The sequence below is a fragment of the Corvus hawaiiensis genome, chromosome 8, assembly GCF_020740725.1.
Source record: "Corvus hawaiiensis isolate bCorHaw1 chromosome 8, bCorHaw1.pri.cur, whole genome shotgun sequence".
NCBI lineage: Eukaryota > Metazoa > Chordata > Aves > Passeriformes > Corvidae > Corvus > Corvus hawaiiensis.
The window spans coordinates 36,582,325-36,604,266 of record NC_063220.1 but is presented as its reverse complement, the minus strand read 5'-3'; the positions used below and the strand labels follow the sequence as shown (position 1 = coordinate 36,604,266).

The window sequence follows — 21,942 nt, the reverse complement described above, 5'->3', positions numbered from 1 at the left end:
AGTCCAGTTTGTGCAAAGCCACAAATGCAGGTGCAGGGATGGCTGCACAGAACTTTCTCAGTGGAGGTGCTGCAGCTGAGGGCTCTCAGGCTTTGCTTCCCCTGCCTGGTCCCTTCCAGACACTCCTCCTCTGGATGTGACCTTGTGAAAGCACTATTTGGAAAGGAAGGAAGGTCTCTGCTAGTAGATCTGAGTATTTGCTGTGGTTTATCATTTCTACCTGCTCATAAAAATAATTATTTAGATTATGTAAGGTGGGGATGATAACTGTGAAGAACAAAACCCAAAACCTCAGAGGTATTTGCTCCATTTTATGGCCTCTCACCTTCAAATTTCTTAACCATATGGTTGTGCAGAAAACTTAGTAAAATCAATAGTCTAGCAATAAAATTGCACAGCAGCAGGAAACCATTTGGCTTCTTAGGCCACTGGCAAAAGAGGCAGAGCTTTGTGAATATACTGTTAATATTCAGACAGGGAGGTAAGTCACTCAAAAATAAACACATTTAATCCAAAGACTTCTACAAACAATCCCAAATCTATTTTCATTCTCTCATTAGCAAGTGCACTGAGAAGCTTCTGGCAAGCATTGCCATTTGTTTTAGCTTATTATAGGAGCTCATTAAAAATCGAAATAAAAAACCTGGAATATCCAAGTGAACTTAATGGGAACAGGGGAAAGCTTCAGTCCCCACCATCAGCACTGCCGTTCTCCAGCTTTAATTGGAGCAAAATGAACTTGTGTCTCCCTACACCACAATTTACAAGTGAAAGCAAAATCCCTGTGTTTGAAATTGGCTGGGTACCTGGAGAAGTCCTCTGCAGGGATAAAGCATCAGGAGTATCTCAAATTATCCAAACAAGGACTGTTGGTATCTACCCACCTCCAGCTTCAGCTGTGCTTTTGGGCAGCATCAGCTGATTTAATTCTCAGTCCCACAGCCCTGCTTTGCTCTCTATGCTGGTGTGGGTGTGTTTGTCACAGACTGGCTCAGGCTGCAGGGAGCACAGAGGGCACCTGGTGGCACCTCCCTGCTCCAGCAGGGCCATCCCGGAGCACAGGCACAGCACTGTGTGCACACAGCTCTGCAACAGCCCCAGGGAGGAGAGCCCAGAGCCTCTGTGGCCAATGTGCTCAGGGCTGGGCACTGCCCAGGGCAGCAGTTCTGCCTCCTGGGCAGGGCAATTGCTGGGCTCAGGCCCTGCCCGGTGCTCTGGTGCCATTGCTGGGCCCCGGAGCAGAGCCCGGGCCCTGCTCGGAGCCCTCCCTGCAGCCAGGGACAGCCAGGGCTGAGGGCCCCTCTCAGCTGGGGCTCCTCTCGAGGCTGAGCAGCCCCAGCTCCCTCAGCTTTTCCTCATAAAAGACAAAATCAGGGGCACAGGGTAAGCACCAGAGTGCTTAGAACCTCAACAGGGTTGTGACATTCATTTCCTGCTCCACCAGACCTTTCATTCCTGATCCATGTTTGTTTAAAATCATTGGAGAGATATTTAAGTATATTCACTATTTGGGATATTAGACATGTTTTTTCCCTCAGAAGAACAGCAAGGGAATTTGATCAGTGCCTGACTCTGGACTCACCCCAGCTGAATTTTCCCCGGTTTCAGGCAGAAGTGGAATTTTCCTTCTCTCTCTGAACTGGCCCAAAGAACCTGCCTATGCTCTGAAGTGGCTCTTAGGAGCTTTAACAGTGCTGAGGTGGCTTTAAATCAATTCTGCTCAAGGAGATATTTTCTTTTTCAGAATGAGTGCTCATTCTTAGTCTATTTCTCTTTAACTAGAAAACAGAGGATAATTAAGAGAAAACATTGCCATAAATCAACAGGGAAAAAAAAAAAGAAGAGAACAAACCTTGTACCTAAATGAAGGCATTTCACAATTTCAAACAGCAAGAGTTTCACTCAGTTACATTCAGATTTCTGTTCTTATTTTGCCATAAAACGGTAGATTTTTGCCTGAACCAGAAACCCTGTGCACGCAGTTGTTGTTTTCCATGACTCCAGCACAAGCAGCTCCTCCTGCCCTTCCCAGGCATGGGAGAGAGACAGCCCAACCACATTTTCAGGAGCAGCAGGACATTCACCTGGAGCAACCTAGGAGGGGCAAGAAAGCCCAACCCTCCTTTTGCACTTTTCTGAATAAAACAATGACACTGACCAAAAAACAAAAAAGGGAGCAAGCAATATAAATTTCATTCACTGAAATTAGGATTCAGTAGAACAATAGAATCATTAAGGATGAAAAAGACCTCCAAGGTTATCAATTCCAGCTTTGGACTGAATACCACCATGTCCACTCGGTTTTTGAACAATGGTTGATTTAGGTGAAACTGAGAAAATGTCAGTATCCAACAGTAAATGAATTTATTTGAAACCCTATTGTAAGAGAGAGAATTTGCTTTCCTTTTCATTGTCTCTCCTTTTTACCCTTGAAATTTTCTTGCTTAAGACTCCTCAGAGGTCATGCTGAAGCTGGTGACAGGGACAAATGGGACAATCAGGAAGGAGGCAAAAGGCAAGAAGGGTTAAGTTGATGACAGAAGCATTACTGGCTCCAAAAAAAAAGAACAATCTATATCCCAGAGAATCTGATGGGTGAGACCACTCTCATCCCAATGAGGTTTTATCCTGTTCAGCTGAGGAGTGATCCTGCCTTCCTTTATCCCAAGTGTGCAAGGAATGGATTGGAATAGCTGCAGATCAGTTACATCTGTTCAGACAAAATGAAGGTTTATCCTAAAACCAGTGCCAGGCATCACAGCAGAGTCTCCCACCAGGGCTGGCAGAAGCATGGAAAGGATATTTTTCCAAAGGCTCTTTGTCACCTTCAGCAGGAAGGATGTCTTTACCTATTGTATTTTTTCAAGTGGTATCTGCTCACATTTTGTTTTGGTCTCCTCTGCCTTTTACATTTGAAAAACTCCTGGGAAGTCTAAAAGGAAAAAGGACAGAGGGACACATTGAATGAGATGTTAAATTAAGGCCATGCATATTCAATTTGCCTTTGTGTTGGAATTCTGGCTATTCTGTGTTTCTTCAGGAAAAAAAAAGGAGAGATTGCAGAGTTTTCTTCCTGCATAATTTTTTTCTTTTTAAAATGAATCATCTGGATGAATCCTGGTCCCGGTCCTAGAGGATGACATGTGATGGAGTTTTAACAGCAGCGAGCAGTTGCCCATTTTGAACAGATTGGGTTAAATTCTTTCACATCAATGTTTCCCACTGCCAATCACCATTCCACTGTGAAATGTCCTTCCAATGATCAGGTGCAGATGGTGTAGGAGATTCCTGAAGCTGGGATTACAGAGCTTGGATGGATTGGTTGGATTCATAGCTTGAGCAGTTTTTCACCCCTCAGAAGCTGGAGGAGTGGAGTTACCCCTTGGGTTGATATTCTACAACCCGTAGAAACCCCAGGGTATTTAAAATTCATTTTATATGAGCAGTACTTGATATCTGATGGGTCTGTAACCCCATCTAACATCAAGTTCCGACTACAGTTTTAACACCCAAAGTGTCAGCTTTTGAGGAATTTCCATATGGATGGAAGTTGAATAATCAGAGTTTCATTTTACCTAAAGAAAGAAGTAAATAATAAACTTACAAATCTGCTATGAATTAATCCCATTTCATCCCATGACCTCTTTGTCTCTTGGGCAATCCTTTAGTGTATTCTTAGAAGTTTTTCCTTAAAACAGTTTCACCATCACCTTTTGTTGGGGTCCCTCCCCTGCCGTGTAGCCCTGGGAGAGGGGCCCTGAGGGCACAGACACGGGGTTTCCTGCCCCTGCTCAGCCTCGTTCCCATTGGTTGGTTTGTGTTCCCTGCGCGGGCAGAAGGACCCTTGGTCCCGTGACTGGAACAGTTCCTGGGCAGAGCTCCGGCCATGCGGCTGGAGAAATAAACATCTCTGAAACAGCTATCAAGAATCTGTCTGTATATATATATTTCCTTTCCACGGGACTCCTGGTTTGATATATGCGTGTTGCAGGATCCCCACTGCAACAAATGGTGGAGATTTGTGAGCAGAACGATCCCCGATCCCTAAGCGACTGATTTGTGTGAGTAAACCCTGGAAACTTTGGATTCCTCTTCTTGGTTTTGCTTTGCTATTCCGTATCTAAACTATGGAGGAACCGTGGGAAGACTCTTGGCTCTCAGAGCCGCATATGGACATTTATCTTAAACTTAAAATGATTCTTGAACAACGATTTGTGAATTTTAGCTTGATTCAAGCTCAAAAAGAACTGAAACACTTCCTGGCATGGTTGTTTAAGAACTTTTTCTATGTTTCTTGGGATTTAATTCTTACCAAGGGCTTTTGGAAAACCGTTTGGACACAGTTAATATTGGAGTCAAAATATATGCCGATGGAAGAATATTTTCGTGAATATTATTTAGTTACTGAGACTGTTGAGCAATGTCAGCTGTGTCCTGGCGAAGGGAAGCGTGGCGCAGGGACCGTGCGGCCCAGGCCACGTGCACCGAGCGCTCTGAGAGCAGCAGCGAGGCAGTTCCTGCGCGCGGGCGGAGCCACGCGAGCCGCAGTGTCGGTGGCGGAGCGAGGCGCGGCGGGAGCGGCGGGACCCGGCGGTGCCCACCCGGTCCTGTGCAGTGCGTGGTGGAGCGAGCCCCGTGAACGCCCGACTGAGAGGGGCGGCGCGCGGGCAGCGGCTGGCGGCGATGGCGGTGGAACGGAGCCGCGCCCAGCCGAGACGCGCACTGGAGCGGGGCGCGGGGGAGTCCTCGCTCGGGGGCCCGGCCGAGACGTGGGTGCAGCGCCCGACATCGGCAGCGAAGCTGCGACCAGAGGAGGCGACGCACGGAGAACTGAGCGGCGTGGCCCGGCCCGGCCCGCGCAGCCCCGAACGCGACCCCGGGAAGAGCCCGCAGGCACCAGCAGCTCCGACAATTCCAACACGGGAGCGACCGAAAGAGACAGCAAAGACGCAGCGAGACAGAAAACAGCAGCCACTCGGAAAAAGGAAAAGATCATAGCAACTAAGACCTTAGGGGTAGTAAAATGGTATAATGTTAAGCAAAATTATGGTTTTATAACAAAGTGTGACAACCAGCAAGACATATTCGTGCATAGAACTGCTATTAAAAAGAATAACCCTGAAAAATGCATCCCAAGCTTGGGAGATGGAGAGGTGGTGGAATTTAATATTGTACTAGGGAGAAAAGGGTTACAAGCATCGCAGGTCACTGGGCCTGATGGTGTTCCTGTAAAAGGCAGTATATATGCAAAAAATCGTAGTCATGTTAGACAGTATCTCCATTGTAAGCCCCCCCTACAGTTTCCCTTTCCTAATCCCACCTTTCCCTTTTACCCTATGTCCTATTACCCCCAGTGTATTCCCAATCCGTTTTTTCACCCATGGTTTCCCTCACAAAACCATGCTTTTGCCAATTGTTTCCCCAAAAATCCCTTTCCAATGCCGAGTGGGGGATGAAAAGGGGGAGGGAAGAAGTTAAACCCTCTCCTGCCTCAGTTTCCCCACAAAGCATGCTCAGAGAATTCTGTCTCCCTTCTGTCAGCCCTAAGATGTTCCAGAGAATCTGTTTGGACATTTAAAGACTCAGGAGGGTGGCTTGTTTTGTCTTGAATCTGTTCTTGTTATGTTTATCCAGTTGTTTTCATTCTCCTTTTATTAAAATAAAACGGGTGAGATGTTGGGGTCCCTCCCCTGCCGTGTAGCCCTGGGAGAGGGGCCCTGAGGGCACAGGCACGGGGTTTCCTGCCCCTGCTCAGCCTCGTTCCCATTGGTTGGTTTGTGTTCCCTGCGCGGGCAGAAGGACCCTTGGTCCCGTGACTGGAACAGTTCCTGGGCAGAGCTCCGGCCATGCGGCTGGAGAAATAAACATCTCTGAAACAGCTATCAAGAATCTGTCTGTCCATATATATTTCCTTTCCACGGGACTCCTGGTTTGATATATGCGTGTTGCAGGATCCCCACTGCAACAACCTTTGGCCATTTGGTTGTGTTCATTTACTCCTTCAATGACAGAAGTGAAACTCTTTTCCTCATACTCTCAGGAGATTGTAGTGCCCTTGGAGAAATCTTGCATTGATCCCGAAAAAGCAGAGTGGGAATCTTCATGGAATAAATTGCCTAACTCTTGGCACATGCCTGGACCCCAACTCCTCACCTATGTGATGGTGAAATTCAATTTATATATTGCTAATTCAATTTATAAACTAGCCAGAAACAAGCTACTTTATTAAATACAGTCTCACCCATGAACAGCACATTTAGGTGAAAAGATGCTGATGTGAAAAAAGTAATTTTGTTTGCAAATTTTCCTTGGAGTGAAACAGAACTGCACATGGAATTTATCCCAAGCAAATTCCTGAATGGATGTGGCACTTTGCGGTATGGTTTGGTGGCAGAGCTTGGACTGGATGACCTTGGAGGGCTTTTCCAGACTTAAAGATTCTGGGATTTTTGCCATGTGGTGCCACACAGAGACCAGTTCCTGTGAGTAAAGTACAACACTGGGATGTAGCAGAAGAGTAAAACCACTTGTATACAGAGAAGGAGGAAGCAGCAACTCCAGGGGCTTTGATGGAGTTGCCTTAGCAAAAGCATCATTAAAATGTATTTTCTTTCAGCCCACCAAAGTCTTGTGGTTATCTTCCTGTCATCTCAAGAAAATTGAGCTCTGCTCGTGTTTAAAGAGACCCTCCCTCTCCAGCACCGCTTTCTGCACCAAGGAGGTGCCACCAAATAGAACAAAACAGAATCCTCAAGGTTGGAAAAGATCTTTGAGATCATCAAATCCAACCGTCCACCAGCACCACCACTGAGTTCAAACCACACCATGTCCCTGAGTGCCACATCCACATGGGCTTTGAACATTTCCAGGGATGGGCACTCCACCACTCCCCTGGGCAGCCCCTTCCAGTGCTTAACAACCCTTTCCACACTGCTGCTGACCAGTTAGCTCACCCCAAAGCTTCAATCCCAACTCTCTCAGCTCCATCCCTCTGATCATCTTGGTGCCTCCTCTGGATTTGCTCCAAAATGACCACTTTGAAATCAGTTTTCCCTTTACTTTCTGTTGTCATAACAACTCTATGTCTCCTGTTTTTCTGGAGATAGACCAGATATGGCCTCTCATTTATTCCCCAGTTCCAAAGTCTCTGGAAAGTGAAACACGGTTGTGGAGGGGGGTTGGTTCAGACACTGCCAATATTACCCTGGAAAACTCATCTCCGAGGAGGCACCTCTTCATTTTCAGCTGGCCTTGACGGCAGAGGTCACAGGTTTCTCTGGAGGACAGGAATGACACACTCAGTGTATTACTCAGGCAGGAATTGAATTACTGCTCTCCCAAGCTTGGCATTTGACTTGGCTGTCAAGTACACAACATCTAATAAAAGGCACTGGGCTGTTTCACTGTGCTGACTCGCAGCTCTCAGAGGCTGGAGGAGATGGGGTTGGCTTTGCCTTGATGTTCAGGAAGGAGGCCTGCCAATAATTTTGAACCAGAAAAATAAACATGTGTTCTGTAAGGCTCTTTTCCTACAAATTTAATAGCGAGTTTCAGGGGTTGAGGTGAGAACAGGGGAAAGTTTGGATAAATGAAATGTAGGAATGTCCCAGAAGGGCCTAATGTGTATCTAGCAAATGTTCTATGCATTACACCACTTCTTTTCTGACTCTTAACAGCAGTTTCAAGGCAAGGGCTAGGAAGTGGTGGATCAGTCCTGGTAAGAGTTCCAGGTTACCTTGGGAATTAATTTTGGGTATGATCTCAATCCCTGTCTTACAGAACAACAGGCATGATGCAGAACCTGGAATCACTCACTTGGGGAAGGGACAAAGCCCAGAACACACCGCAAATAACACACAACCAGTCCAAGACAATGCTCCAGAAGAGACTGAAGAAGGAGCTGAGTGCAAAGGCTTCATCCCTGAAAAGTCTGTGTCCCAGGCCAGGGCATGACAGGTAAATCCTGCAGAGGAACAGGCAGCAAAGGCAGCGCTCTCGCACCCATGAGCCATGAGCAGAGCAGGGGGAAGGGTTATCCGCCACAGCAGCAAACCTGGAGCCTTGTGCAGGCACTGCTGAGAGAGGTAAAAGGCTCCCACTTCTGCCTTCCGATGTGTACAGTTCCAGAATGTCCCATTCAAAGTCTGCTGGGATGCCAGGAGAACAGGACGCTCTGCCTCAGCTCCAGAGCAGTTTGGAACAGCTCCCAGCACAGAGCAGCCTGTGTGTGCTTAAGAACAAGGGAGTCCAAGGAATGTTTTTTTGGGAGCCCTCTCCAAGTAAGCAGTCAAGGTTTGCAGTGACCATGGAGGGTTCAGAAGCTGAGTCTTACCCAGCACCGTTTTATAAACAGTCATGTTTAAAGAAACACTGGATTAGCCACTGGTCCTTGAGGGTCAGAAGAATAGAATAAGCTGGGAAGCCTCTAAACAAAGAGTTTCATCTGCCCAGAACAGCAGTGTGGGAGTAACATTGGTGCCTTGAGAGGCTACCTAAAAACAGAGACTAGACAAGAATAAGGGAAGAAAGGCAGGTATTTATTTGAAAGGCCTTCAAAGGTTCCCCTGGGGAGCCAGAGGCTGCCGCCAAGATGGACCCCAAGATGGATGACAGGTCATGAGTTCTTCACACTTCTGTAAGTTTCGTTCATTTGCATATCAGGGTTAATTCTCCAATTAAAGCTTCATTTTAATGATGTAGTTTCCCCAAGCTCACTCCCCTCTTAAGATGTTGGTTTACACATTTTGGGCCTAGGACGGTCTGAGTGTCCTTGGAGAGCAGGCCTGGAGAGGCTTTGTTATGTCTACCTGGCAGGAAAGAGCAGAAGTTAGCAGGCTACAAGAAACTTCAGTTACACACTGGGCAGTACAGGATTTGAAAAATATGAAAGTTAAAACCCAAGGCATCAACATCCTGCCCATATCTCCAAAAAGAAGATCTGTTAATGGGCAGATGGAGAATTATAGAGCACAAGGTTGTTCAGTAGGGCCATTTTGCCATTCTACCTCTTCTCCTGAGGGACAGCTCCCATCTCTGCTCTGGGAGCTGGGGATGGGCCAGGGCAGGCTCAGGCTGGAGATCAGGGAAAGGTGCTTCCCCCAGAGGCTGCCGGGCACTGCCCAGGCTCCCCAGGGAATGGTCCCGGCCCCGAGGCTGCCAGAGCTCCAGGAGCGTTTGGACAGCGCTGCCAGGGATGCCCAGGCTGGGGCTGTTGGGGTGTCTGTGCAGGGCCAGGGGATGGATCCATGATCCCTGTGGGTCCCTCCCAACTCAGGATATCCCATGATAATACATCAACCCGCTTCTGCCCAGACCAAATTCCTAAAGATTTTGGAAGCAGCTTTGGCTAAACCAAGAACAAGGAGTGTGGGCAGCCGTTGCTGTTGTGGCCAGAGCCAACCACTCAGAACCATGGATGAGATCCAGGGTCTTCAAAGGAAGAAATAAAGGAAAAAAAAACAACCCAAACCTTCATTTTTCTCACTTCTCTGTATCAGATGCTTGCACATCTCGATTAGAATTCAGGATGACTCATATTCCACAGCCCTTCTAATCCCTAAAACACTACCACCACACATAGTTGCTTGCAAAGATGCTCTAAGGCATAGTGAGCAAACTCCCTGATAGGAATTTTCTTTCTCTTTATTCAAATAAATTTTAACTCTTTTCCTTTTCAGACCACCAGACTGATACATAACAGCAGCCACTATTTAAATTAGGCAGTGATGGTGCATTTCTGTGATGTCCTGTCCATTATTTTATATTAAACTGAGAAAAAGTGGACTCTTATCACAACTATTGAAAGTGGTTTTCCTTCCCTGTCGATTTACATCCAAATAACCAACTTATCAACCTTGCAAATGTCAACCTGCACTGAGGCAAGGAGCTGTGAAGTTCTTAAGCAGACACTCTCCTTGGGACTGAAAGGTCAGTGTGCATGTTATTTATTCTTCCCAGGGAAAGGTTCTACTCTTAGGTCAGGGAAGGCTTTTACACCGTCCACAGAAATAATAATGGAAGGTTTTAACCAAGAAAAGACCGGCCCCAGCCTAAATCAAAAATGAATCTTCAGAAGGATTCATTTCTTTAACATACGGACAGAAATATATCCAGAGAATAAAATCAGGTATGGAAGAGCATCGTCCTCCAAGGAATGCCCAGGCACAAGCCCAGGTTTGGATTCTATTCCTCTTGGGGGAGTCAAAGCTGCCAAATCCCCTCTGACTTCCACATGGGAATCTCTCTTACTGGCACCTCTTTTCCACCAATTTTAAATACCCTTGAAAACCATCCTGTCCTGGTTTTGGCTGGGATAAACCACAACACCAACTTGTATTTCTTTGTTCCACTCCTCTTCTTGGAAACCCCAATAAGCACTAATTTTAGAATGAAGTGACATTATGGCAAAGGCAATCCTGCTGCCTGGCTGGCTCCCACTGCCGTGACCAACAGTGCAACCAACATTTTGTTCCTTATGGCATTGTTTTAGTGCAGGGAATGGAGATCCTGGTGAAAATAAGGAAAATTTGTGGCTGGAGAAATCAAGCTCCTGGGTTACTTGGGGAGACAGATGCAATAAGAAAACAGCACTGCATTAAAACACCATTTTTAATGTGCTAAAACCACTGCTTTGAGGGGAGGGATAGCAGCAATGCAGCTCCTGCAGCAAAATTTATCAAAATAATCCTAATTTCTGAAGAATAAAGTCATTATTGTTGTCACAAAGGATCAGCCTTGCCCTTAAGATTCCTTGAACACACTGCTCTGGCTTCTAACACAGCAGCACAAGGGAAGTCTGAGAACATCTTAGAATCACTAAGGTTGGAAAAGACCTTCGAGATCATCAGATCCAACCACCAACCAGCACCACCACCATGTTCTCCACTAACCATGTCCCCAAGTGCCACATGCACATGTTTTTGGAACACCTCCAGGCATGGGCACTCCAAAGCTCCCTGGGCAGCCCCTGCCAAGGCCTGAGCACCCTTTCCATGGGGAAATTCCTGCTGCTGTCCAAGCTGAGCCTCCCCTGGCCCAGCCTGAGGCCGTTTCCCCTTGTCCTGTCCCTGTTCCCTGGCAGCAGAGCCCGACCCCCCCGGCTGCCCCCTCCTGTCAGGGACTTGTGCAGAGTGGGAATGTCTGATTCCCAGATCACCCAAGTTGCCAGAAGCCAGAGACCAAAAAGGTACAGCCTTTTATTTAATCAAATCACTTCAACGATGCATCACACATTTTATAGAACCCATTTTTTAAGAAGCCAGGCAAATTCCCCAGACACAAGGCTTCACTAACAAGCTGAAGTTGTTTAAAATAATTTCTTCACTTTGGTTTTTAGCATAAGGAAGTGCAAAGCCTTCTCCTCTGTTAATTAATGTGAAGTCGTTGGTTTATGACACACTTTTGCCAGCAACTTCCCTCTTGCATCAAGCCCCTATCAGGATGTTTATCGGGAAGCATTTATTTAATAACATGGGGCTTTAAATTGGTTCCTTTAATGACAGTATTTCACCCGTGGTGTGTGAGAGCTGGAACACAACATATACAGATATTTTCTTGGTAATGTGTAACTGCAGAGCTGGCATGCAAAAAAACAAGCGAGGCATTAAGGGAATGGAAAATAAGGCAGAAATCACAGAACCACTCACGGTTTGTGTTGGACAGGGCCTTAAAGCCCATCCAGTACCACCCCTGCTATGGGCAGGGACACTTTCCATCATCCCAGATGGCTCCAAGCCCCAGTGTCCAGCCTGGCCTTGGACACTGCCAGGGATCCAGAGGCAGCCACAGCTTTTCTGGGCACCCTGTGCCATGGCCTGCCCACCCTCCCAGGGAGGATTCCCCCAGACTCTGCTCTTATCTGGGATTGTCCAGACCCAGCGGCAGCACCATCACTTGGCCTTGTTAAACCTCATGAGATTCCCATGGGCCACTTCCCAAGCTCGTCCAGGCCCTTCTGGATGACCCTGTCCTTGGGCTGTGTCACTGCACCCTCAGCTCCATGTCTCCTGCACGGCTGCTGAGGGTGCTCTTGATTTTCTGTGGATTTTGTGTGGAAGGGGTTACAGAACTGGATTTCCAGCTCGTGGTGGCAACAGGCACACCCTTGGACTGAAAGGAAGAGATGGACAGCCCTGCAAGCAACACAGAGATTTTTTTTTTTGGAGAGGGGTAAAAGCTACACAAAGACTGAGAAGTTGCATTCCCATTCAAAAGAGGGGTCACTGCATTTGCTGGGAAAACCACGATTTCATCCATCCTCACCCAAGGCTCCTGGTCCTCCATGTCCAAAGCTAAATTATTTCTCTCCTCAGAGCAGGACAGCAGGCAATTGGGACACACAAAGTTTCACCCTTTCCTTCTCACAGTTGTCCTCTGTTTCCCAACCAGCACAATCTCCCTGTCAGTGTGGGGGTCTTTCCAAGGGAACACTGTCTTGGTTGTTGCTTGGACATTAAATTCTCCTGAGTCTTGTGGATGGTTTCTTAAAATCAGCAATCCCTGAACAGTTTGGATGGGTGGCTTAGCAAAAGCACTTTCCCTCTGCTGCCACTGAGGTCACCTGGGGCTTGGTGGGACACACATCTTTTATCACTTCATACACTCAAACATGCAGTGTCCTTTGATATTCTCTCCTTTGCCTTTATTTATCTCCAAAATAGGCCAAGGAACTCCTGTGGGATGGAGCATCCCCGAACTAACTCTTGGACAGCACCAGGGAGATTAAAATCACTGTTCAAACAACCAGTTCTGCAAAGTCTTTGCTCTTTCCTGGAATCCTGACATTCCTTTTGTCCTGGAGGTTCTGACTCCCTCTCAGCTGATCCCACTGCAGGCTGCTCCATCCCTCCCAACCCCTCTGCGATGCAGGGACTGTCTGTCTGCTGCTCTGAACAATCCAGAACATGTTACACATCTCCTGCATTATTTATACTGGCTACTTACAAGTTGATTTTTATTTATTTAAAGTTTCCATCTGTAGGTTCTGGCTCTCTTTCAAAATCTCCCCCTTTCCACCATGTTCTAATGGATATCTGTTCTCTGGGAACATCTGTCCTTTAGGCCCCTGTTAGATGTAACAGTGACACCATTTTCCATCTTATCACATGCACACAGTTTTCTGTTTGTTTTTTAAATCCCCACAATGTTACAGCTTCCTTTCGTCGTAAACCTTGCAGCTCACACACTTCCTTAACAAAAAGGATTTCTATTTTTCAGGCCCTGCTATGAAATGTCCAGAACTAAAGATAACATGGAACAGGGTGCCCAGAGAAGCTGGGGCTGCCCCTGGATCCCTGGCAGTGTCCAAGGCCAGGCTGGATGGGGCTTGGAGCAGCCTGGGGTAGTGGAAGGTCTCCCTGCCCATGGCAGGGGATGGAATGGGATGGGCTTTGAAGTCCTTTCCAACCCAAACCATTCTGGGATGATTCCTTGATGATGATTCTGGGAGAGGCATCTTTTGTATTTTACAGCTCTTGGCCAGTGAGTGGCAATGCCCAGCTCAGCACTCATCACCCGAGGGTGGGATTTTTGTCTTCTTCCCTTTGCATCCACCTCCAGGGGATTTCACCTGCCACAGCCTTACCCAGCAGTTAATTCTGCCTCAATCCTTCTGCAGTTTTCCACAGTCAGCACTCGGCTCCAGTGCTCTGGAGAAAGCACCGGCAGCACACCCCATGTCTTTCGCAGCTCATTTACCAGTTGAGTATCACAGGTTTGTGCAGATTCCTTGGAGACTCTGCTGCTGTCATCCTCTCACTCAGGAAACTGCTCAGTTTCTCCAGCCTTCTGTTTCCTATCTTTTGACCAATTTTTTCACTGATCTGTAGAGCATTCCTTTTCTTTCTCATCCTTTTGGCTTTAATCCCACATCCTCAGAGGGTCGGACACAGAGCACAGCACACTTGTGATGATCATACTCCTGTTTCACTGATGAGGACCCATTTCGGGGTTCATTTGCTCCTTTTAACCATCATCTTGGTATCACTCTGGGGGTGCTACTCTGCAGATTTCCCATCCCTGGAAGTGTCCAAAGCCAGGTTGGATAGGGCTTGGAGCAGCCTGGGAGAGTGGAAGGTGGCAGGGGGGCTGGAACTAGAAGAGCTTTAAGGTCTCTTCCAACCTAAACCATTCTGGGATTCTATGACAAAATGCCCCCTCTTTTTCCTCTTTCTCAGTAGTTTTAGGATTCTTCACCTAGAGGGAAGACTGCTGAGTGATGCCCCTGTGTCAGCAAACCTTCCAGTGACCCTGAATTCCTCCAGGAAGCTTCCTTTGAGGACACCAAGCCCTTGTCCTGGTCCCCACGCACTGCCAGTGCCTCCTAAGGCAGGTGTCAGTGTATTTTGATGCACACTTTAGGAAGCCGGACCCCCACACTGCGTGCTGGTTCTCCTGCGAGGTGGGGTGAGCACTGATGGCGCCAGTTTGCCTCTGTACGAGGCTGAGGTGCCCCACAGTCAGATCGTGCTGAATTCCTCCCTCCTGTAGCCAGAACTGCACAGCTTGATCCCCCAGCCACCTCCTGGAGCTCCCCTTGGGAGGGCTCTGCCTCCAGCTCTGTCCCTGTGGCTGAGCTGCTGCAGCTCCCCCACCCCAGCAGAGGTTTCCTACCTCAAGGAACAGGACTGCTCACTTAGAGCCCGAGATCCACCCTGGCTTGGTTCCATTTTCTGGTTTGTTTGGGGATTTTTGGAGGGGAGGAGGCAGATGGGCTACTTTCATGAAAATCAGTTCCAAGGCTGCTACAATAACCTACTTCTTGCTAGTCTGGCACCTTCCTCCTACTCCTCAGGCAAGGTTGGATTCACACCTGCAGCCAATTCAAACTCGATGGAATCAGGTTCAGAACTTGATATTTCAGATCTAAAATTTTATTTATTCTGCCTTTATTACATACCTAGGCTCTGAACTATTTAGAGTAAATCACAGCTCTGGGAGGAACAGGTGTCCTGGCAAATTCTGGAGTTGTGAAATCTTCAGCTACATGCTACGACCAAACACTTTCCCTAAAAAAAAAATTGAACTTCCATATGCTGAAACTCTTGTTTTGTTTACAGCAGCCCCCCTGCTCTTAGTCCCTAACACAATGGCTTATGATTATTAAATTTTCTGCTGCATTTGTTCTACTAATCCACACAGTCAACAAAATTCTTTTGTGTAATTCTTGTGTCCTTCACAGCACTACAGGAGCTTCAAAACCTGGATCAAAGACCTTGACCAAAGTCACTAAAGAAGTGTTAGGGAGGGCTGCTCATGAGACCTGTCCCTCAGGAATGCTTCTGATTCCTCCCCTGCACCTGGAGCTTACCTCATTCTGTCCCAGTCCCCCTTTTTCCCAGCTCCTTATCTGCCTTAGCCAGCTCCTTATAATTCCTGTATTAATCTGTGCCATCTCCGCTTTCAATAATAATTTCCTCTGGGAATTGCACTGAATAAATGCTGCCTATAAATCCAGAGAGCTTAAGCCCCCTGCATCTCTGTAGTGTGAGATGTTCACTGGCTCAGCAAAAAAGAACCAGCCTGGTACTCAGATAAAATCACCTGCTGAGCAGAATTTTCCCTTTTATCCCACTTTTCACTCAGGATCTTCTGGATTACTCTCTGTTCCAAACCTGACCCAAGAAATCAGCAGATCTGCATGGACTTCCCAGGATCTCTTTTTGCCCAGTGTTCTCACATCAGAATGCATTATTCCCAGATGGAAATAAACATGAAAGGTTTTTGCTAGGGACCAGAGATAACGATCAGAAAAGTAATGGATTCACTTTCTCCAAAGGAAGTCACTAACAAAAGCAAGAGCTTTGCTATGTTTAGCCAAATAAATCATGCAGACTCAGCAACAAAAAATCCCAACAAAAAGGAGAATTGGATTTGCAGGATGATTTTCCAGCTCCCTCCTTTGACAGCAACATTAAACTGATGTGGATGTAGAAGGGGAATGGAAATCTTGCCCTGACAATTGCTGTGGCAAGAATTAGTTCCCGCCATTCGAGAACAACTGCTCCATATTGCTCATCAAGGTTTGAATCTTTATCTGAATTTTTCCTAGGAAAGAAATGACTTTTCCTTCGTTGCAGTTTACGTTGGAACCTGAGTTCAGTGGCCAGGAAAAGGAACCTGCCACATTTCCTCCTCCTCCTCCTCCCCTCCTGCCAGAATTCCACAAGTGGAAACACGACTTGAAGGGAGATAATCCTGGTCATGAGATGTGCATTCCCAACAAAACAAAACCTCTTTTCCCTGTGGTCCAGCAGAGCTGCGGAGCTGATTTCTATCTTGTCATTCCAATCAACAAATTCTCGGTGCCACAAAGCAGCCAGCATTCCAGAGGGACACGTTTTTCATCCTTTCCCCACCACATTTTTGGAGTTAATATTTCAAAGACATGACCTTCATCATGGAAGCATGGTTCTCATTGTGTGTCTGTACAGACATCCTAAAACAATCCTGAATTCAACACCAGGAAACAAGGGAAAAAAAATAATGTTGTTTTCAGGAAGTGCAGTGGACAAATTGGCAAATGAAAACCATCCAGAGGTGAACTCAGCCTCGAGGAATACAGGTTATTACAAATTATTCGAGAGAGGATTTTGGGAATCATTTCCAGCAAAAACATGCCCATATTAAAAGGGAATTACCACAGTACCTTAACTGCACTTCTCAGCCATAGCTGTGGAGATTATATGTTGATCACCTGGAAAACATAAAATAGAAGATTAACGATGTTGTTCATATCTTAATTGCTGATTAAGAAGAGCAACTAATCTCACACGTTTTCCTTTGTTTAAATAGTTTTCACTTCCCAAACAAACAGAGAAGAGCAGAACACACAGCTTTCAATATCTGCTATTTTATTCCTGATAAAGGCAGCTTCAAATAAGAAAAATAACAAGAAAACACTGCCTGAGGTTTTCATTAAAGTACTTTACATATTTTCATGAAGGCTGTCAACTCAGAAACCAAGGAGAAATTCATAACAAGTTTTATCCTTCTAAAATACCCACCCTAAAACACATCAGGCACTTATCTGTAATTTGTTTCGACTCAAATATATTCTCTGCCCTTCCCCAAGATGAAATATTCAACAGGAAATTCTCTGACTGGCTCTTTCCAGGTCCTTTTTCCCGTGTGCCTGTGAGTTATCCCAGGGATGGACAACACAACGGGGGGCTGCAGGGCTATTTGGGGGCTGCTTCTCCAGTGTTTATCCAACTGAGACAGTGCCATGGGGGAATTCAGGAAAATTCAAGAGGCATTTGGGCCTCCAGGCATGGATTGGCTTGGAGGTTTCCCCTTTCTCCCAGCGCCAAAGGGAAACACAGGGCGGAGACCCCAGCGCTCCAAATGGGGAGGGAGAGACCCAGGATAGAGGGAGGCACCTTGAAACTTGTTATTGGGGGGCTTAAAAATCAAATTGCTCAGGTGCTGGGCTCATTTCACCTCTTGCTTTTGGGAAAATCCAGGTCCTTATAAACACATCCAATTCCTTCCCAATATCCCATCCATCCCTGCCCTCTGGCACTGGGAAGCCATTCCCTGTGTCCTGTCTCTCCATCCCTTGTCCCCAGTCCCTCTCCAGCTCTCCTGGAGCCCCTTTAGGCTCTGGAATGGACTTGGAGTTGCCTCTGGAGCCTTCTCTTCTCCCACTCTGTTTAAAGCAGAGAACAGGAATTCTTTCAGGAGGAAGGTTCAGCAATATGTTTCTATGCTGGAAACATTTATTTTTCTTTTTTAAAATATATTAGAACTGTTGGATGTCTTCAGAAATCCAAACAAATGTCTGCTGTAATGAACTGCGTGTTGTCTATCCCTTATTTTCATCCAGTTGTACTGGTTTTTTTGTTTTTGTAGATATATTTATATATAGAAGAGATAAATGATTTGGTCAGGCAGACCTGGGAAAAGCGATGCACTCCCACACACATCTGGTGTCTTGTTAATGAAGCTTTACCCATTTTTACTCAGTTAAATTCTGAAGGCCAATAAAATACCTTCTTGTTTCCCCGTATGGAATATTTTGTTGGAAGTCAACACAACATCCATGTATTTCCCCAAATTTCCGTCAGCCTTCAAAGCTGGGAGTTATCTCCTAAATCTGACTGCCCAATGTGCTGTGGATTTATTCCACCCCTGAACAAGGCAGCAGTTTGGGTTATTGCAAAGCAATCCCCGTGTGCCTAAAATTCCCTATTTCTGCTTGGACAGTATGGCAAGCTGGCTAATTCCAATGGAATGTGGGTGCTGTGCTGTCCAGCCTGGAGAGGAGAAGGCTCCAGGGAGAACTCAGAGCCTCTTCCAGTACCTAAAGGGGCTCCAGGAGAGCTGGAGAGGGACTGGGGACAAGGGATGGAGGGACAGGACACAGGGAATGGCTTCCCAGTGCCAGAGGGCAGAGATGGATGGGATATTGGGCAGGAATTGTTCCCTGGGAGGGTGGGCAGGCCCTGGCACAGGGTGCCCAGAGCAGCTGGGGCTGCCCCTGGATCCCTGGCAGTGTCCAAGGCCAGGCTGGACATTGGGGCTTGGAGCAGCCTGCAACAGTGGAAGGTGTCCCTGCCCATGGCAGGGGTGGGGATGGGAGGTCTTTAAGGTCCTTTCCAAAATTGAGGATGGGAGGAAAACTGCTCTGGGCTATGTGAAACACAGGCATGTTCTGCCAGCAGTGTGGTCACCTCTGGATTCCACATCCCACTAAAAGAATTCCATATTCTACGCCCAAAAATCCACACCGCTGAGGCTGCAATTGCTTCGCCCAGAGAATTCCCAATCCCTCAGGCGTGGAGGAGAGGGAGAGGGTCGAAATGAATTGCACTGCCACGAGAACAGAGTTTCCTCCTTGCTTTACTCAGAGATTAATGCCCATTGTCAGCAGCTTTTATGATAAATTATCGTCATTGTGAATTTTGGAAATGAAGATGCATCATGCTGTGTGTTGTTCACACACTGCAGAACACTTCTCCTCTAATCAGCAAGGGCTTGGAGTTCCGGAGATTGTTTTGCAGGAAAAAAAATTGGCTGTTTGGATGGGAATTGGTTTGGATTTCAATGTTGTAAATAGAGCCAGAGACTTCAATTCTGAGTTTCACTGGAAGGTGACGACAGAACCTTGGGCTGTGGCTGTTCCATCAGCCTGGGCTTCGGTGTGACAGGAGCAGGCAAAAGCAAGAGCTGCTGGATCCACTTCATCCACACTGTCTACAATTCTGGGGTTTACTTTGGATTTTACACTATCCCTGGGAAGGATCAGTCACCCCGTTGGACTCTTAAACCCTGTTAGTGGGAGCAGAGCATTTGATACCCACTGGACACCAAATTTGCTTTAGGTTCCTCATCCACATGCACAAAACCACACGGAATCGACCCAAAATTCAATGAACAAGAATAAGCACCAATGGCAGTAGAACCATTGTAAGATATTGTGCTCACTACCTGCATATTCCAGGCTGAAATTAAAGAATAACTTCATTTCTACAGTTGGTGAGTGCCTGAATAAACAACTCCCATCATTAAATCTGTAGCATTATTTTGGTGCATTGCTAAAATTCTCATTTTTGAGGACAGCCTTCTCCTTCTTAAAGGCCTTGGAGATGATTAAAGGGATGGAAAGGCTGGGAGAGCTGGTATTGTTCAGCCTGGAGAGCAGAAGGCTCCAGGGAGAGCTCAGAGCCCCTTGCAAGGCCTAAAGGGGCTCCAGGAGACATGGAGAGGGACTGGGGACAAGGGACAGAGGGACAGGACACAGGGAATGGCTTCCCAGTGCCAGAGGACAGGGATGGATGGGATCTTGGGAAGGAATTGTTCCCTGGCAGGGTGGGCAGGCCCTGGCACAGGGTGCCCAGAGCAGCTGGGGCTGCCCCTGGATCCCTGGCAGTGCCCAAGGCCAGGCTGGACATTGGGGCTTGGAGCAGCCTGGGACAGTGGGAGGTGTCCCTGCCCATGGAACTGGAAGAGCTTTGATGTCCCTTCCAACACAAACCATTCCATGTTTCTGTGATTAAAATAGTGGGGTTAGGAATTGGATTATGGGAGTGGGGTGAGAGGTGGGGATGAGGTTTAGGTTTAAAGTCAGGGCTCCAGGTTTTTGGTGGTTACACCTCTCAAAAGAGGCCCTGCAAGCCCCTTCCCAGTCTGACCCCACCTGAACCCCCCTGACCTCCCCAGGTACCATTAGTTGGGAATTTAGAAGAAGATCACCTTCATTAATTTCTTGGCCCTGTTCTGTTTATTTCTGCCCAAAGTTTACCTTTTCTCCCCAGCATGAGGTTTTCACTTGGCTTACTCTCCACCAAAAGAAGTAACTCATGTAAGCGCTCAGGAATGTTAAAAACCAGCATGAAGAGCAGTGTTATCTCAGCTAAGGAAAGCAAATTCATACTTCTAATGAAGCAAGAGTCCTAAATCTTTCCTGCAGCTTTGAAAATTACCCTCTTTATTTTAATTAAGCCAGTGTTACCTGTAACGATGCTTACACTGTGTACATTTTCCTACACCACCCCCCAGCAAACTCCATCTCTGCACTTCTCTCAGTGGCTGATCTGGCATTTTGATGCAGAATTTTAGAAACTTTTATCCCTAACTCAAGAAATTAAAGAATACTGATCAGATCTTGAAATAGTCACAGAATCTGCTTTCTGCAAAGACCAATCACTCCTTTTTTTTGCTGCTTGCAAGGCACATTCATGCACCAAAATTGGTTGGGGTGGGGGCAGCAGAATTCTTTTGCTTTCAAGATTTTTTCTCCTCATCTGCAACAAAAAAACAGGGTTTGATTTTGCCTGAAAAGTGTGAAAAGTTTTCAGCAGAAAAAATACAAGTGCAACTATATCCTCTAGGACTAATACAACTCATCTGCTCCAGGTTTGAGTTACAAATATGCACTCATTTACTGGTAAAATGTCCAGGTTTTGTTCCTAGAATCTCTTGGAAAAGAGCCATCTTCCAAAAAGCCTCCATCAAATACTACAAATATGTAAAGGCTACTACCCTGGCATTTTTATGAAAAGTTTTCTTGTCAAGTTGGAGCCATGAAAATCTGATTTACTGCCAACTTTTTTGTGGAAAATCAACGCAGTCATGTTTTTCTTGGCAATGGGAAGTAAGCTTGAGTCAAAGGAAGATTTGTTTTAGCATTATTTCATGTTTTCTGAATACATTCCATATATATTTATGTCTGCCTCTGTTTCTGCTGCACGGAAATGCTGCTCTCACCCAGCTGGTGGAACTTGCTTGGCTGCACATGGGAGCAGCGATTGAATTCCAAAATGAAAATCCGAGTTCTCTATTTTTCTTCTGTGCTCTGTGCCACACAAACTCACAACTGCACCCAAAGTGTATTTAAGGAATTTACTGCTTATGATAAAATTAAACCTCCAAAGTAGTTTTAAAAAGATTTAGGGATCTTTTCCTAAGGGCAGGTTGCTCAAAATTCCGCAGTGCCTTGGAAAATGTTTGGTTTTAGGGATTTCAAGCTGCTCAAGGTAGAACCTAAGAGTCCAGTGCAGCATTCTGATAAATCAGAGCAGAAAATGGAATTCAATAAGGCACTGAACTTTCCAGATTTTTGAAAACTCGATGTGTGGGAGGTTCATAACCCACCCAACAGATGACAGGGATCCTCTGCTGCAAGATGTCGAGTGTGACAGCCTGGCCAGGAGCTGAGAATTCCAACAAGTGAGGATTTCAACTGGTTTGTAGAACCCCAGAAAGATTTGGGTTGGAAGGGACCTAAAAGACCATCCAGTGCCACCCCCACCTGGCCTTGGACGCTGCCAGGGATCCAGGGGCAGCCCCAGCTGCTCTGGGCACCCTGTGCCAGGGCCTGCCCACCCTCCCAGGGAACAATTCCTTCCCAATATCCCATCCAGCCCTGCCCTCTGGCACTGGGAAGCCATTCCCTGTGTCCTGGCCCTCCGTCCCTTGTCCCGAGTCCCTCTCCAGCTCTCC

General features: G+C 46.7%; 1 protein-coding gene across 8 annotated transcripts in view; it reads right to left on the bottom strand.

Annotated features, from left to right (window-relative positions):
* PCDH15 (protocadherin related 15) overlaps positions 1–21,942 on the bottom strand; it is a 711,356-nt gene that overhangs the window by 407,182 nt on the left and 282,232 nt on the right. For all 8 annotated transcript variants that reach the window (XM_048310467.1, XM_048310468.1, XM_048310469.1 and 5 more), the window contains one exon: positions 16,646–16,693. The gene's annotated coding sequence lies outside the window, so the exon portion shown is untranslated. The remainder of the gene's footprint in view (positions 1–16,645; positions 16,694–21,942) is intronic.